The 17,671-nt window shown below is 39.9% G+C and overlaps 1 long non-coding RNA gene across 1 annotated transcript; it reads right to left on the bottom strand.

Annotated features, from left to right (window-relative positions):
• LOC112170361 lies at positions 1–2,610 on the bottom strand. Its single transcript, XR_002925069.2, has 4 exons — positions 2,482–2,610; positions 2,227–2,350; positions 1,559–1,659; positions 1–565 (listed from the first exon to the last, which is right to left on the bottom strand). It is a non-coding gene; the product is annotated as an uncharacterized LOC112170361 (long non-coding RNA).
• Between the last annotated feature and the right edge of the window lie 15,061 nt (positions 2,611–17,671).

Below are 17,671 nucleotides of genomic sequence, written 5' to 3'. Positions count from 1 at the left end.
TTGAACTTCATCCCTCAGTCTTGGCTTTATTTTCTACTTTTGCCTATTTGAATGTCTTAACTTCTGGAAATTCACTTCAGTTTACCTTTCAATTGTAGCTGGGCACGTACTTTTAGAAAACCAAAACACAGAAAGCACAAAAGGAAACCATTAAATGCCACTATACTGTATGCTTGACTATCTATGGATGACTGTGACTTCAAATAACCTGGGGACTGAATTCCTGAGTCTTGAATGTTGAGTACTGGAAACTCACATGTGGAAACTTGCATGTTAAATTTTCCAAGGGAAATATCCAGGATACAAGTGTGTGACTAAGGAGTTACAGGGAAGTAAGAGTGAAAATGAGTGGAAATTGAATCACATAAAGTTTTCTACTGCAATGAATATCTACAAATTCAGATAGATAACAAAACTGGCAGTAGGGGAATAAACAGCCAAAGAGTCTAATGTAATGGTTCAACAGTCTTCATTCCCTTGTGGATTATCCATATATGTGAATATCAAGAGTCTTCATACTAGAGATTTCTGCTTATTGCATAACTTGGACGCCTCTGCTAGGTACCTGCCATTTTCAATATCATTCAGTTACTTATCATAATCATTGTTTTTACTAAAGGATAGCAGCAAATATACTACAGGTAATTTTTACATACTACACGTCTGCACAACATGGAATTTGAAAGACGATTACTAGGAACTTAATCGCTAGATAGATGCTACATTGACATGTTATGACATAAGGTATGAACTAATGATAGGCTGTTCTCAGGGGACTGTCAATCTCTTTCAACTTCATACTACTTTCATTTCTTAAGCACCAAACTCTCAGTGAAACGGAGACAGCACAAAAGGAAACCAAGAATTAATGATAGGCTGTTCGACTGTCAATCTCTTGTAACTTCATACTACTTTCATTTCTTAAGCACCAAACTCCCAGTGAAACAGAGAACACAAAAGGAAACCATGAAATACCTATGCTTGCTTATCTGTGGATAAGTGTGAACTTCAAACAACCTGGGGATTGAATTAGCAATGTGTCCCATCTTAATACAGAGCATTCAAAACTGTAAAGGAGTTCTGTTACATAGTCTGAGTAGCTTTTTAAGTTTTAAAGGTAGCAAAGTCAAGGAGAAGTTCCGGCAAGCTGGGTCACTATGTGGTTTGCTAGCTTTCTTAAAATCTAATACAAAGGGTGACCTACCAATTGCAGCAAAATTAGTGTCAAAAAGAGTGCCAAAATATCAGAAGCCTAATGGATTCCTTATAAACATTCTATCAAATAATGCACTGAATTGACAGTCGTATTGAATCTCTCTGTATACTGGAATACTTCTCTGAATTAACAGTCGAGAAGTATAAAGTATTAGCCAAGAATCCAAAAGAGGTGCATTAATTTGGAGCATTAGCATGATCCTATTCCACCTCTAAAATTGTCAAGTTCTACTGAGACAGCATGATCTCTTGGAGAAGAGCAAGCAGCTTGCATTATATTGTAGTAAATGAACTCTTACAATATCCAGACACTACAATAGATTTAAGAATAATTCTCACTCACTTGAGTTAAGATTGTGACTGGTGTTATCACAGGGGTATGCACAGTCAATAGCTTAACCAGCCTTCAATCAAAGTACCGGTCCCCCAGAAAAGTGCAATTGCCTGCATAAAAAAGAATTGTAACTAAATTCATGCATTCTGACAGATACTAATCTCACTAAATGACAGAACATAAGCAATATGCATCTTGATTGAAGGCAGTACTCTTCATGTTACTGCGATATTGCATTTTATTGTACTATAATCTAGCCACAGTAAGCTTGTCATTCTTTTTATTTTAAAGGTGAGTTAGGCTTTTGAAATTTCTTTTGAAGGAACCTGTCTTTACAACATGTACTCTAGACTAGATGTAAGCGTTTCAACCTTATCATAACAGTTCTTGCAGTTGGATAGCAACATGTTCGGTGTTATTAGTCTTCCACACCTCCCAAAACCTCAGACATCAAACCATGTTCCCACATTCTCTCTGCTACCTACTTTTACAGTCTTTCATGTGGTGTAGCTACAATATTATTGCAACTAACTAAATTGAAATAGTTCTGCCTCATTACAAGAAACAGATTTTTAATAAAAACCACCCATATGAAAAATCACACACTTCACATGTTAAACCTATAAGACAACCTCCACAATCATTCAAGAAAGCAATAGATATTTCAAAAGGAATACCTGGTTTTCAAGAAGAGGAGAATCATCAGCAAACCATGTATTTTGTCTCTCAGACTGGCAGTGAGCAAAGCAAGAGTTTATGAATAAACCATTTTCACTGGTCATTGAGAAATCTTTCTGAAATCTGCTTCATAGAAGGGATAAGAGAACAGCATTAAGAAGCAATTCTTCGTGTGAGCTCATGTCTGTTTACAAGAATACCTGCCCCGCACAATCGATCAAAGCAATCAAAACAAGCTTTAAATATCAAATTACCTTGGAGAAACTGGATTGTGATGAATTACAATTTGCATGGTTTGATCTGCATTCATTCCATATATAAACCATGAGGATCACCAGATGGAGGGGCTAAACTAGCTTGAAGATAAAGAAAACATATAAAAGACATTTGCACCAAATTATCAACAAATTAATTTTTCTATTAATTTATATGAGAGCCTGCCTAGAAAAATAAAATAAAAGTACTTCCATGCCCTCTGATGTGATATGATACAAAAAATAAAGGGATTTTGTCCATTTACCCCATTTCTAGGGATTTTTTTCCCACTTACCCCATTAAGTTTTTTTAATTCTCTCTTACCCAATACACTCTAAGGGAGTCTTCCCTAATACCTTTTTTTTTGTTTTTAATTTTTTTTTAATACCATTTTACCCTCACTCCCTTGTTACTTAGAGAGAGAGAGAGAGAAAAAATAGAAGAGAGAGAAACCATGGGAGACTTCGCCGGAGCCCGTCACCGGCCGCCGGAATCCGGTCACCGGCCGCCGGATTCCGGCCAACGTTCGCCGGATTCCGGCCAACTTTCGCCGGATTCCGGCCAACTTTCGCCGGATTCCGGTCACCGGTCGCCGGATTTCGGTCACCTACTGCCGCCCACCGGAATTTGCTGAAAATCTCACCGGAAAGTTTTTTTGCCCCCAATAGACATCTATTGCCCCCTAGTAGATGGGCAATAAACCTCTATTGCCCCCCAATAGACGTCTATTGCCCCCTAATAGACGTCTATTGCCCCCCAATAGACGACTATCAACCATGTATTGCCCCCCAATAGACGACTATCAGCCATGTATTGCCCCCCAATAGACGTCTATTGCCCCCCAATAAAGGGGCAATAGACGTCTATCAACCATGTATTGCCCCCCAATAGACGTCTATTAACCATGTATTGCCCTCCCAATAGACGACTATCAGCCATGTATTGCCCCCCAATAGACGTCTATTGCCCCCCAATAGACGTCTATTGGAGGCCAATAGACGCCTATTGAGGTGTCTTCTGCCCACAGTTTACCCCTCAATAGACACTTTTTTTCCTTCTTTCTTTCTTTCCTTCTCGGACTTCCTTCTACCCACCTATTCATCAACTTTGTCCTCATCAAATTTCTCGTCATCATCAGCATCCTGTATCACATTGGTCAATAACAAACATCAGAAATTGGGCAAGGAGTCTTGCAAGCATTGACCAAATAAGATTGATCCGGCACGGGCATCAAAGATGTCTATTGTAGGCAACGACGCTAGCGACCCAATCGACCCAACTCTTGAAGCCACATGACCCGTATCAAAATCCTCCGAGAAGCTCCTGCACTCGACACCGACGAGTTGGACCTGAAACCAGCACCGGAGAATGAAGGAAGGCTTCGACGCAGGAGAGAAGAGGCCGACCAACATCGAACTCGTATCCACCGAACCCCAATCGCAGAGGGCTGAAGACCATCAGAAGCGAAACCGCCATTGACCACTTGGCTCAGACCCGAAGAACCGGCGTCGCTTCCACCGTCTCACCCCCTCCACTCGCCGCTCTCGCAAAGTCCACCTGAAACCAGAGATTTTATCTCTTCTCCACTAACAACGACGACGATGATCGAGGTCATAGTGGTCTGAGATCCATCAGTTTGTGTCCTCCTCCTCTGATGAAGACGACGCCATCGGCCACGACATGGTGCTTGTGATCGGGAGGGGGAGAGAGAGAGGAGAGAGAGATGAGATGAGAGTGGTAGTGTAATTGTTTAATTAGTCTGAGGGCAAAATTGTTATTTTCTTTTAAATAGGGTTAGTGGGAATAAAAATTTCTTGGTGGTGTGAGTGGGCTAATTTTAATCTATTTTGGTGCTATTGGTCAAAATCCCAAAAATAAATTGTCGATATAATGATAAGACAAAAAAGAAATTAACTGCCAAGCATCATAGGCTGCATTTATAAGAAACATTGGCGTTCTAACATTTGCAACTAAATTCTGGGGAAAGAAGCACTCAGAGAGAGAGAGAGAGATAGACATTTTTACAATTCTTAATTACCATACTTGCATTTCCATGACAACAAATAGAAATATACAACTTAGAGAATTACAGAAGTTGCATCTAGGTGGTTGATACAAGTCTTCAGAAGATTGTTTTGCACTTCCTAAAATACGTAACGACTCAAATAAGATACTATTGAGAGAATAAAAATTCTGATGATTTAATTACACCCATTCTGTGGTGTATATAAACAGATTACAATCGTACTACAACGTACTACGCCTATTGTGTACAACCGTACTACACAACATACATAAGGTAAGTAATTACAACAATATATTCCCGTGTAGTCTATTCCTAATAGGGAACGATGACTCACACTAACACTCCCCCTCAAGTTGGCGCATATACATCAACCATGCCCAACTTGCTAAGTGAGTCATAAAACGCCTTTCTGGAAACTCCTTTGGTAAGTACATCTGCAAGTTGCTCTTCAGATGGAACAAAAGGAAAGCTAATAATTTTGGCATCTAGTTTCTCCTTTATAAAGTGACGATCAACCTCCACATGTTTAGTACGATCATGCTGTACTGGATTCTGTGATATGTCAATAGCTGCCTTGTTATCACAATACAACTGCATGGAACTTTTGAGTTTGAAACCCATATCACGTAACAGATTTCTCAGCCACAACAATTCACACACTCCGTGAGCCATACCTCTATACTCGGCCTCAGCACTAGAACGTGCCACAACTTTCTGTTTCTTACTCTTCCATGTAACCAGATTACCTCCCACAAAGGTAAAGTAACCTGATGTCGACCTCCTGTCTGTGATATTTCCAGCCCAATCTGCATCTGTGAAGCCACAAACCTCAAGAAGGTTGTTATGTTTAGAAAACAGTACTCCCCTTCCTGGAGCTGACTTCAAGTACTTCAGAATCCGCATAACCGCATCCATGTGACTCTCACTCGGATTATGCATGAACTGACTTACCACACTCACTGCATATGCAACATCTGGTCTAGTATGAGCCAAATAAATCAAGCGCCCAACTAACCTCTGATAGCGAGCTCGATCAGTAGGTACCTGATCTGGATACTCGGCTAAACAATGATTCTGCTCAATGGGAGTGTCAATAGGTCTGCAATCCAACAATCCTGTCTCTGTCAACAAATCAAGAACATACTTCCTCTGGCACAGATAGATTCCTTCTCTCCCCCTGGCTACCTCAATTCCTAAGAAGTACTTAAGCTCACCCAAGTCCTTCATCTCAAACTCAGAGGCTAGCTGTCTCTGCAGTCTATCCATCTCAACAGTATCATCACCAGTGATTACCATATCATCCACATAAATAATTAGAGCTGTTACCTTCCCTTGTTGGTGTTTGAGGAACAATGTGTGGTCTGAGTTGCTCTGCCTGTAACCAACCTTTCGCATAAACTGTGAAAATCTTCCAAACCAAGCACGTGGTGACTGTTTGAGACCATACAGAGATTTTCTCAATCTACAGACAAAATCACCAGGAGAAGCAACTACATACCCAGGTGGAAGGCTCATGTACACTTCCTCGACTAACTCTCCATGAAGAAATGCATTCTTGACATCAAACTGTCGGAGTGGCCAGTTTAAACTAGCAGCAAATGAGAGCAGAACCCGAATAGTGTTCATCTTGGCAACAGGGGCAAATGTTTCATCATAGTCTATACCATATGTCTGAGTAAACCCCTTTGCTACAAGGCGTGCTTTGTACCGATTCACTGATCCATCGGCATTATGCTTCACAGTAAACACCCAACGACAACCTACAGCTTTCTTGCCTTGTGGTGGAGGCACAAGTTGCCAAGTATTGTTCTTCTGCAACGCCTCCATCTCTTCCTCCATTGCCTTCCTCCACTTTGGATTTCCCAACGCATCCTGCACTTTGTTAGGTACTGATACAGCAGATATTTGATTCACAAATGATTCATATGACTTAGACAATCTCCTAGTGGACATATAATTAGCTACTGGGTATTTTGATTTGGCAGTAAGAGTAGGTTCATATTTTTTGACTGATTGACCTTGAGTGGTCCTATTTGGTAACACATATTGCTCAACACTAGACTCACTACTACTAGTACTAGTGGGTGGACATACCTCAAATGAATGATCTTCCGTACCAGGGAGCTGCGGGTCAGGGGTAGAAGTGATGGCAGGAGGGACAGTTGTGTCTTCAACTTCATTTTCAGCCATAGAAACTGGTGCCTGGACTCTTGGAGCTACTGCTTCAAGAGGTGGCGAGCTGATGGTCTCAGCTGAGTCCGTCAAAATACCTCCTGCCTGTGTGACTTCTTCCTCTCCTCCTCCTTCTGTTTCCTCCCCCTCTCCATGATACAGCTCTTCAAAATATGAATTCTCCCCCTGAAGAGCTGTATCTGAAGAGGAAAAATAACTCATGTCTTCAAAGAAGGTAACGTCCATAGTGACATAGTACTTCCGGGTAGGAGGATGATAGCACTTGTATCCCTTCTGACTCCCTCCATAGCCAACAAAGACACACTTAAGTGCCCTGGCATCCAACTTAGACCGCTGGTTTTTAGGAACATGGACAAAGGCAACACAACCAAAGACACGAGCTGGAAGATTATGAAAGGAAGGTAAGGAGACATGAGCTGAAAGAACCTCAAATGGAATTTTTCCCTGAAGAACACTAGATGGAAGACGATTGATAAGATGGGAGGAAGCCTGTACAGCATCGCCCCAGAGATATTTAGGCATATGAGCACTAAAGAGAATGGCACGAGCCATATTGAGTAAATGACGGTTTTTCCGTTCAGACACTCCATTTTGTTCTGGTGTTTGTGGACATGTAGTTTGGTGGACAATCCCATTGGTTGTAAAAAACTCTTGGAAAACATGATTAACATATTCCCCCCCATTGTCAGACCGAAGGACTTTAATGGTGCTATGGTATTGTGTTTGAACAAGAGTGCGAAAAGTTTGAAAAGCTGGAAAAACTTCATCTTTGTTTTTTAGCAGAGCAACCCATGACAATCTCGTACAATCATCAATAAACAAAACAAAGTATCTCATACCCGACACAGTGGGTTCTCTAGATGGCCCCCAAACATCAGAATGAATCAACTCAAAAGGAACAACACTTTTATTAGAAATGCTAGGAGAATAAGTAGCACGATGACTCTTGGCCAAAACACATGTTTCACAATGTAAAATAGACTCATCCACACCAATAAACAAAGTCGGCATGGTTTTTCTCATAAGACTAAAAGAGGGATGCCCTAAACGGCGATGCCACAACCAAATTTCACTTAGCTTATCAGAACTCGAAGTCAAAGCAGCGCGGGACTGTGCTCCTGGTTTCTCTCCTGCGTATGTCTGATCCAGGTGGAACAACCTGCCCCTCAGATACCCCCGACCAATTATCTCCCTGGTGAGAAGATCCTGAAAAATCACATACATAGGATAAAAGGTTACAGAGCATTTAGACTCAGTGTTCAATTGTGGGACAGATATCAAGTGATGAGATAAGTCAGGCACATATAACACATTATGAAGTTCCAAAGTGGGAGTAAGACGCACTGACCCTGACCCTAACACAGGAAAAGCCTCACCATTGGCATTGGTTACATAGGACACTGATGGGGAAGACAATTCAGTAAAATATGATTTATCATAAGTCATATGATCGGAGGCACCAGAATCAATAATCCATGTATCAAAACCAACAAAGTTAGAAATATGTAAAGCTATACCAATTTTACCTCGACCAGCTATAGAGGCTGTGGGGGTAGCTCCACCTGCTGTATGATGATCTTGGCCAGCCACTCCATAGAAATCCGGTTCTTGAACCAACTGAACAGCAGCTGCTTTCGCCTTAGGACGATAACCCTGCTTTTTAGGTTTAAGGTGTGGGTTCAACTTCCAACAAGTCTCCCGAACATGCCCAAGGTCGTTGCAAAAAGAACATTGAGGACGAGGGCGATTGGTGAAACCTTGTGGTGAACCTTGAGGATGAAATGGGGCTGAACTCTGCTGCTGAAGGAAAGGTGCCGGTGGCTTGGCCTGAATGGCTAAGCTAGATACTTCAATCTGTGCATGTTTGACACTCTCCTGTTGAGACTCATCCTTACGGATGTAAGTAAACGCTGTGTTCAAGCTAGGAGGGTCTGTCATTCTAAGCAATTCTCCCTTGGCACTGCTATGCTTCTCATCAAGCCCTCTCAGAAATACATGGACCCTTTCTAGCTCCTTCTCTTTCTGGTACCACACAAGATCTTCTTGATTCTTAATCTTGCAAGGACGCTTCTGATCAATTTCAGCCCATACATTCTTCAACTTGGTGAAATACACAGCTACTGGTTGCCCATTCTGTTGCATACTAGCAGCTTTACACATCAATTCATGAACCTGTATAAAATCAGACTCATTGGTATACAAATCCCCAATGTCTTCCAGATTGCCTCAGCAGTTTCACATTCTTCCACCATCTGTAGCACATCATCAATCATGGCTCGAAATAGAATGGACATTACAAAGCCATCATCATCTTCCCACTTAGCATAGGCCTCCACATCATCTGCACTAGGAGCCTTGATTGTTCCAGTCACATGCCCCATCTTGTGTATTCCACGGAGATAAACTGACATAATCTTCTTCCATGTTCGGAAATTGGTACCAGTGAGTTTGGTACCCCCGAAAGAACCACCTTCTGAGCTCTTGACAGAGACCTCAACCTTATGGACCTCATTGGCTTTAGAACTTTGACTGTCATCACCACCCATGGTACAATAGCAAAAGAAACACAAATCCCAACGTATGCAGCGGAAATAATAAGAAATAATAATAACAGATTTTTTTTTTTTTTTTTTTTTGAAATCTGTTGAGGTGGACCGGGTTGGGTTGACCCGGTTGACTCACCGAGTTGAGGCGGGTTGACTCACTGAGTTGACCGAGTTGAGGCGGGTTGACTCACCGAGTTGACTGAGATCGATCTGGAATCGTCCCAAGCTTGAGCGATCTGGGCTGGAATCGATCGATCTGGACCCGAGCTTGAGCGATCTGAGCTGGAATCGTCGTCCCAAGCTTGAGCGATCTGGGCAGGAATCGATCGATCTGGACCCGAGCTTGAGCGACGCTGATGTGGACCGGCTGAGGTGGACGATGCGGGCGATCTGGAAAAGCGACGCGGGCGATCTGGAGACGAAGCTGCTGAACGACGCGGCTGAGCGACGCGGGCGATCTGGAAACCGATTGCAGGTTGACGGCAGTCTGAAGAACAGGATTGGATTGAAAGAGAAGGCAGTCTGAATTGAAGGCTGCCGGTCTTGGTGTATAATTGACGAAGATCGGTCTCGGAGGAGACGAAGATCGGTCTAGGAAAAAGAAATAAAGAGACAAAGTCCTTTCGGATCTTCGCTCTGATACCAACTCAAATAAGATACTATTGAGAGAATAAAAATTCTGATGATTTAATTACACCCATTCTGTGGTGTATATAAACAGATTACAATCGTACTACAACGTACTACGCCTATTGTGTACAACCGTACTACACAACATACATAAGGTAAGTAATTACAACAATATATTCCCGTGTAGTCTATTCCTAATAGGGAACGATGACTCACACTAACATAACGTTTATAACGATCAAATATTAGATAAACAGAGAGAGAGGACGCATACTCTAAACCCTTAATGTGACAGTTTGGTTAAGACAATATTTTAAATTTCAATTCATTACTCGTTAAAGTTTACGAGTCACATCAAATGTCTCAACTCTGTGCCACAACATGTTAATAAACATGAGGAAACTTCAGAACAAAGCAAAATATAGCTTATAGAAGAAAAAGATACAAAGAACGCACTAGAGGAAGCAACTCAAAAGAAGTTGTGAACAGGTAACTGAACTGTTTCTTTAATTTTGTACGCAGGAAGGACTATCCTTATCGTGATAAGCTCACAACAAAACTATGGAAGCTTAGAAACTAAATCCTAAAGAAGTTAGAAATAATTAACCAAAAGCTCTTACTTTTTCTAAAAGAATGGGTAAAGACCTCAAATAAAGCTTTGTCCTTTTGATGTCAGAACTAAACCAAATTTCTACTTAAAGCTTGACTCTGATCAAACATGAAAATAGAAACAGCTGACATTACCTGCAAGCTAAGTACTCCTGCTTACAAATTCCTTAGAGTGTGCCCCCCAAATACACCAATTCTACAAAACAAAACATAACAGAATGAGCAGTCAAAGACTTATTACTCAATCAAAAATTCCACATTGATAAAAGCCATGAATTCCTTACGCATCAAGGAACATTTCACTGTGGTACTGGATGGAAACAAGTCCCAGAACACATCACAGTGTAGCATGGATGCCAGAACCCCAGCGGAACATCCAGAAAGAAGAGCCTGAAAACATAAATTGTAACAATGGAACTCAAAAGTATCGAAGCCCAGTCACATTGATGCTAGTTCAGTGAAAAACCTTGTTAGCATTCTGCATTTCCTTGAACATCAACTCATCCGTAGCAACTAACCAAATCTTTTGCCCTCAAAAATTAATTTGAGCAGCCTGAAAATGAAGAAACACTACAAATCAGAATATTCAATACATAACACTTTGAGGTCTTCATACATTTAATAGGTTTTCAGGAGAACGGTCGACGGATATGGTTTGTAATTGAACTAGATATGCTCCACCACTGAAGGCGTTATCATTAGTTTCTCGTCTAAAATCTATTAGATCAGCAGGTCACACCACTTAACTGCAATGTGATGTTGAGGATTGTATAGAGTGAAGCTAAAAGGTAAAAACAGGCCTGCCAGCCAGAAAACCAATCCATTCACCTCATATGTAAAGATTTTAAGATTGTGTGACCAGGAAAACCTCAATAAAAATTCATGCCTATTAAAGAGGAAATGCTTAAGGGAAACTACTACTGTAATCCAAAAGATGATCAGAGACCCAACCTCATGCGCAACCCTTTTACAAAAAATTTTAAAGACGACAACTTTATATTAGGAGTGCAAGATAGTAAAAAGTTAAAAAAAGCTCTTCAATTCAGTAGTTCAGAAAACAAGTAGGGTAACTTGCATGCAGTGGTTAGCAATTTAGCAGATTCCTTTCAGAAAACAATGTTATTTCCCAAGTGCAGGATCACTCATAACAATAGGAAAGCCTTTCTTATGTATAAAACACAATACAAAAGTAATACTAAACTTTGAAATAAAGTCTATTCCTTTTTCACTTGTTCACTGACAAAGATTGGTTTTTGTTATTATTATCCAGACAAAGAGAAAACATTTTGGAGAATAACGAACCCAGATAAAAGATTATTGCTAAGGAAAAATAATCACAAGATTCATAAACAAGAATATAGAATTATTGTAGAGAAAGTTCACCTCCAACTGTTGACTGTAGTATCCATTTCGCTGCGTCTTGATTTAATCAACAATGGAGATCGAGATAATCAGTAGTACATAAAAGGATTTCGTTGTAGAGGTAAACAGCGATGTGGGTTTGTTTGTTGTAAATGATGTCTCTAGTGTCTTTCCTTGTCTCATGTTTACAGTCAAATTTACAGTCAAATCCAACTGACAGGTGTCAAAGTTTAGAAGAAAGAAAAAGACAAAATTTGAATGACAAGTGTCAGTGGGGTAGACAAATATTGAGCGCGGGAAATGAATAACTTTTGCCACTTGGCATTTTTTTTTTTTTTAACTTTTGCCCTTATTATCTGATAATCTGTAAAATGAATTACTTTTTTTTTCTTTGCAACAGAAAATCAATTCTTTTACTAATTATGGGTACATGCAAGAGTGATGAGACTAATGTCAAGCATAAAGAGATACGTGGTTCATTTATAATTTAAACATAATAACACTTTTATTCCTCTAAAATAAATAACTTTAAATATTTATAATAAAGTAAACCAATCCACAACTCCATCAAAAATATTAAACTTTGCATTCACAACAAGATGTTCTTTACATTATTATATTTCCGATCTAGTGCTCTACTAGAGTTTGAGAGAGGCTCTCCTTGCAGCGTGAGTCTCTTGTACCTTTTTCGTTTGTCAAGGGAGACCATAGCAGGCTTTCTCCTGCTACACCTTTGTGTGTCTGCCACTTTCAGTGATGGATGCGGTGTGGAAGATTGGGGTTTAAATCTTACCCGATTTTATGGGGGGTCGATCCCAGTGTTGGATATATGAGAGGGGAGCAGCGGTTTGGCACTGTGGATGGCTCCTGTTTCTTAGTGGTGGAAGCTGGATCCGACTTGGTCTTTGTTGGATCATAGGATTGATGTGAAGGTTAGGTGGCTTGGCCGACATCCCCTTCTTAATACATTGCTGCATGACAGAAGGTCTTCTTCTGTTGGTGGCGTCGTTGGTGCTGCACGGGGACTGTGCCCCCCCAGGCGATAGATGGTAGTGGAGATTTAGTGGCAGTGGTGATGCGATTTTGGCTTCAGATCTTATGCAGCCAAGAACTGGGCTTTGCTCATCGCTTGTCGACTAAGGGGATGGCGGTTTCCAGGGTGGCGCAGCCTCCAAGTGGATGGTGACTTTGCCAGTGTTGGATGGAAGGCTAGGGTTTCCACTATTAGGGCTCCCCGGGCTGGTGATCGAACTGGAGATGGTGATGCTCATCGTGGTGGCTGTTCAGGTTATGTTGGTGATGGCTTGAAGAAGATCAGTAAGTGTGGCGGCATCTCTTCAAGCCACGACCCTACTCAGGTCGAAGTTTGGAGTGGCTGGGCCTTTTGGGCCTTGTTCTAGTACAACTTTGGGCTTACCGGTCCATGGTTTCAAGTGGGCTAGATTACCCTTTTGCTATGGAGTTTGATGGATGGGGTTTCTGTGGCCCATGGTACTGCTTAATTTTTATTTGGATCGCAAGAACCAGAGCCTTGGTTGAAACCATTTTATGTCTGCTACGAGACTTCTAGGTTTTTGTTAGAATAGTGGTGCGTGGATTTTCTAAAAGATGGGTGGACTGGGGGTATGCTGAGTTCTTATTCTTACCTAGGATAAGATGTTAGGATGCTCTGAGGAACGATTATTTTTGTCAGCCCATAGGGGTGTTTTATTTTTGTATTGTTGCTTGCTGAACTTAATGAATGGGCTGACCTCTTTTGATAAAAAAAGAAAAAGAAAAAGATATTCTTTACATTAAGATAATCTAAAGTCATTTTACTTATTAGGTTCGGGAATTCTATATTTTTCTTTGGAATAATGGTGCATGGATTTTCTAAAAAGTGGGTGTAATAGGGGCATCCCAGGTCTTATTTTTGTTTTCAAAATAGAATTTTAGGGTGCTCTAAAGAACGATTATTTCTGTCGACCTCGTAGGAGTATTTCATTTTTGTACTGCTTGCCGAATCTATATAATGGGCTGACCTCTTTTGTAAAAAAAAAAGAAAAAATGTTCTTTGTTTAAGGAAATTGGGATGCAGAGAATTGTCTTGTATTATTGATAATAGGAGCCCTTTATATAGAGAGTTACAAAGTACATGAAAGGTAATAGAATCTGAACATAACTAGAATCTAGAACCTTCTCCCATTACAATTCTACGACTAAAACCCTAGTTTGAAGAAGCACACATCATGTCGACATCCTTCAACACTCCCCCTTGTGCCTCTCAAACTTGGTGATGATGCTTTAATCGTTGCCTCGCTAAAAACCTTATCAGGTAACAAAAACTCTGTGGGACAAAAATAACCTTGGTCGAAGGACAAAAAGAGCACAACACGTCCTTCACTCTTTGAGATCGAACACGTAGACATCATACCTTCCCCTGATGTCAATGTCTCCCCCTGATTGCTACAATTATAGGAGTTCGGATAACTTTCTCAATCTGATGCTCTTCACATGTTTCTCGAAGGTGGATTTAGGTAACGACTTAGTAAATAAGTCCACTACATTGATGCGGCTGAAATAGCCTCACAATTTAAATCTACAAAATGTAGTTGTCAATATAGGATAAGTAGGGATCGTTCAGTCCGGGGATTGTAGGGCACACCAACACAAAAAGGTCAGTTAACAAATAAAAGAATAAAATGGGGGTTTTGAGATTTGGTTTCTAATCTACTTAAAATAAAAACAAAACAAATAAAACTATCTACAATAATCGACTTCTCCACACTCAAATCCGAATTTTCAAACCATATCAACATGCAATGAATTATTTCAATCTATACAACCTAAAATCGTGCCAACTCTAAATATCATAAATGAATTCGAAGTACAAGTCTGAAGAGATCGAGTATCACTTTAATTCTTCTTTTTAATCTCCTAAGTTAGGAAAAGTCCATAACTTAAAAATATTTCATATAAAACATCACGTTAATACTGAAGAGCATCCGTCAACATTAAATATGAATCATTAAGTGCAATTAGAATTCTGAATCCAAACATGTATGCATCCATAAGAAGTTACAAACGCACAAACATGTAGCATATAATCTCGATCATTGTACATAGCCTTTACCACTTTAATTTCTTCCCTAAAACGATTAGGTGAATCAGAACACAAATTTGGCTTTATTAACCTGCAGATTAACATCATTATTCAACCAAAATCATATGCTTAAAGATATAAAAGGATGGCACAAAATCAGATTATAAAGATATCATAAATAACTCAAGAACATAAAAAAATAAATCTGAAAATTACTAACATAAACTCATTCTTAACAAAAATTCAACTCCAATAATAAAGTTCATAAACGAAATCTGAAATTCAATACTAAAGAGTACGAAAACAGAAATAAGGGCCATGGATTACACTTTTTGATCTTCAAGGAAGCTTGGAGAATGTCAAGAGAACACAGGGCTTGGCCTTCAAGAACACGAATAGCCTTGGAGAAGTCCTAAAGCTCTTCACGACAAGAGGCTTTTTCTGAATATTTGGAGAGGGTTTTGGAGAGAAGAGAGCTAGGCTAATGAACTGAATTTTGCATGAAGAAGTGATGATTTTGGAGTAGAGAATGGCTGCTATTTATAGTGGAATTCTCCACTCTTGTGATGCAATCATGGCCAATCATCTAGAGGTGATTTCTCCTTCAAATTTGCTTGATTTTCTCATGACAAAGTCTTGATTTTTCTGATCTCTTTTCCCCTTAATGACTCATTGTATGTTCCTTGAATAGTGACCAGATACATCCCTTATTCCTCTCCTTTGAATTGCACTAATATCTTATTCCAATTGTGCACATAATGAACTCCTACAATCAAGAAAAATCAGAATTTAATTAGTGATATAATCAATAGTAAATAAGATAATTAGGAATAAATATTGACTATAAACACTCCATTTTATCTCCTTGAATTCTTCCTGATTTATGCAAGTTTTTTTTTCTTTTAAGTTTTCCTTGATTTCATCAGTCAAGAGTTCTTAATGCGATGGACTCCTAAATTCTCTCCTTAAAACAAGAAAATCAGAAATAGGAAAGTTCAAATGAAGAAAGTTCCCTAAAACAAAATAGGAAATATTTCCTAAAATGAAAGAGGAAAGTTTCTAAAATGATTTGTCCTTAATTTATGCTCTTTTTCACATCTTTTCTCCATTTCCGACCTTGAAGTACCTAAAAACATAAACTATATTATAATTATTAATTTTAAGAGAATAACTTAGCCCAAATGAGGGAAAATACATATTAAAAACGTCACACTTTGTGCTCTTATCAGCATTATCCTCTGATCGGATTTGATTCACTTCAATATTTAGAAGTGCTTATTGTTGCTGATTGTAAAAGAACTTAGGCGATATATGCTTGGTGTTGTTGCTCTTGATGAAACCTAACTTCATTTGCTCAATACAAGCTGCATTATCCTCATAAATGCATGTAGGTTCATCTGTGATAGACTTCAAACCTCAAGTTCCTCGAATGTGTCTGACTACAGACCTTAGCCATATGCATTCTCGTACGGCTTCATGTAGAGCAATAATCTCTGCATGATTTGAGGAAGTAGCAACAAGGGTCTGCTTTGTAGACCTCCAAGATATCGCGGTGCTTCCTATGGTAAAGACATAACCCGTTTGGGAGCGACCTCTGTGAGGGTCAGAGAGATACCCTGCATCAGCAAATCCCATCAAAACATCATCATCGTTTTAATATAAGGGAGGAGGATGGGTGACCGATGGCTTTACCGATCACGGCATCTTGGACAGTGCCACTTGGGCTAATGAGATCCATTCTCATTCTTCCGTCATTCTTTTCTCTCTGCAGGGATAGAACAAGCCCATATCTATCGTACATTTTACGTAACAAAAGATTGTCTTTATATCAGTCCAATGGCGTTGCATTGGCGCAGGGCTACATCTAGCCAACAAGTTCATAACAAATGAGGTGTTCAGTCTTGTATTGTGTTAAGTACAATAATGCGCCTATTGCACTTAGGTAAGATATTTTTGCCAATTAACACGTCTTCGTCATCATCCATGGGACGAAATGTATCCCTCTTAGGATCAAGACTACGGACGACCATGGGAGTGCATCTTTGACTTTATCAAAATGCAAAACATTTGTTGACACGGTATACAAGTTCTAAATCTAGACAAAACCGTGTTTTCCCAAGGTCCTTCATCTCAAACTCGGATTTCAGGTCTTCAGCGGTTTCCCTTAACTCTCAAGGGTTTCGATTATGTTTATCAACATAAACCGTGACAATTGCAAATCTGGAACTTGTCATGAAAACGCAGGGGCATAGTTCATCATATCCCTTCCCAATCAAGTAGTCACTTTAGTGAGCGTTTCACCTTCATTGCAAACGCGTTCCGTGGTCTAGAGCCACTTGACTTGGGTAAATGAAGTTCATAGGAACCTTCATTATATCCCGTATCTAGATCCCTATAGAGATACGTAGTGACCACATTCGTAAGCTGCATGTTCAGTTATTTGAAAACTACCAAACTAACAAGGTAGTGGAGTGCAATGACATCCATTATGAGAAAATATGTCTTCTCGTAGTCGATTCCAGAGCGTTTTGTGAGAAGCCTTGCGCCATAAGGCGAGATTATCATCTCTTTTTCTCATCACGCTATCTAACGAAGACCAATTAATGTCAACAGGTTTTATGTTAGGAGGTGCTGGCATCTCAGACCATAAATCCTTCCTCTTCGTTAGTGAATCCAATTCAACCTGGATTGCATTTTTCCATTTAGGCCAATTTTCTCTATGTTGGCATTCTTCAACGGAG

The sequence above is a fragment of the Rosa chinensis genome, chromosome 6 (genome assembly GCF_002994745.2).
Source record: "Rosa chinensis cultivar Old Blush chromosome 6, RchiOBHm-V2, whole genome shotgun sequence".
Lineage (NCBI taxonomy): Eukaryota > Viridiplantae > Streptophyta > Magnoliopsida > Rosales > Rosaceae > Rosa > Rosa chinensis.
This window is presented reverse-complemented; position numbering and strand designations above follow the sequence as displayed.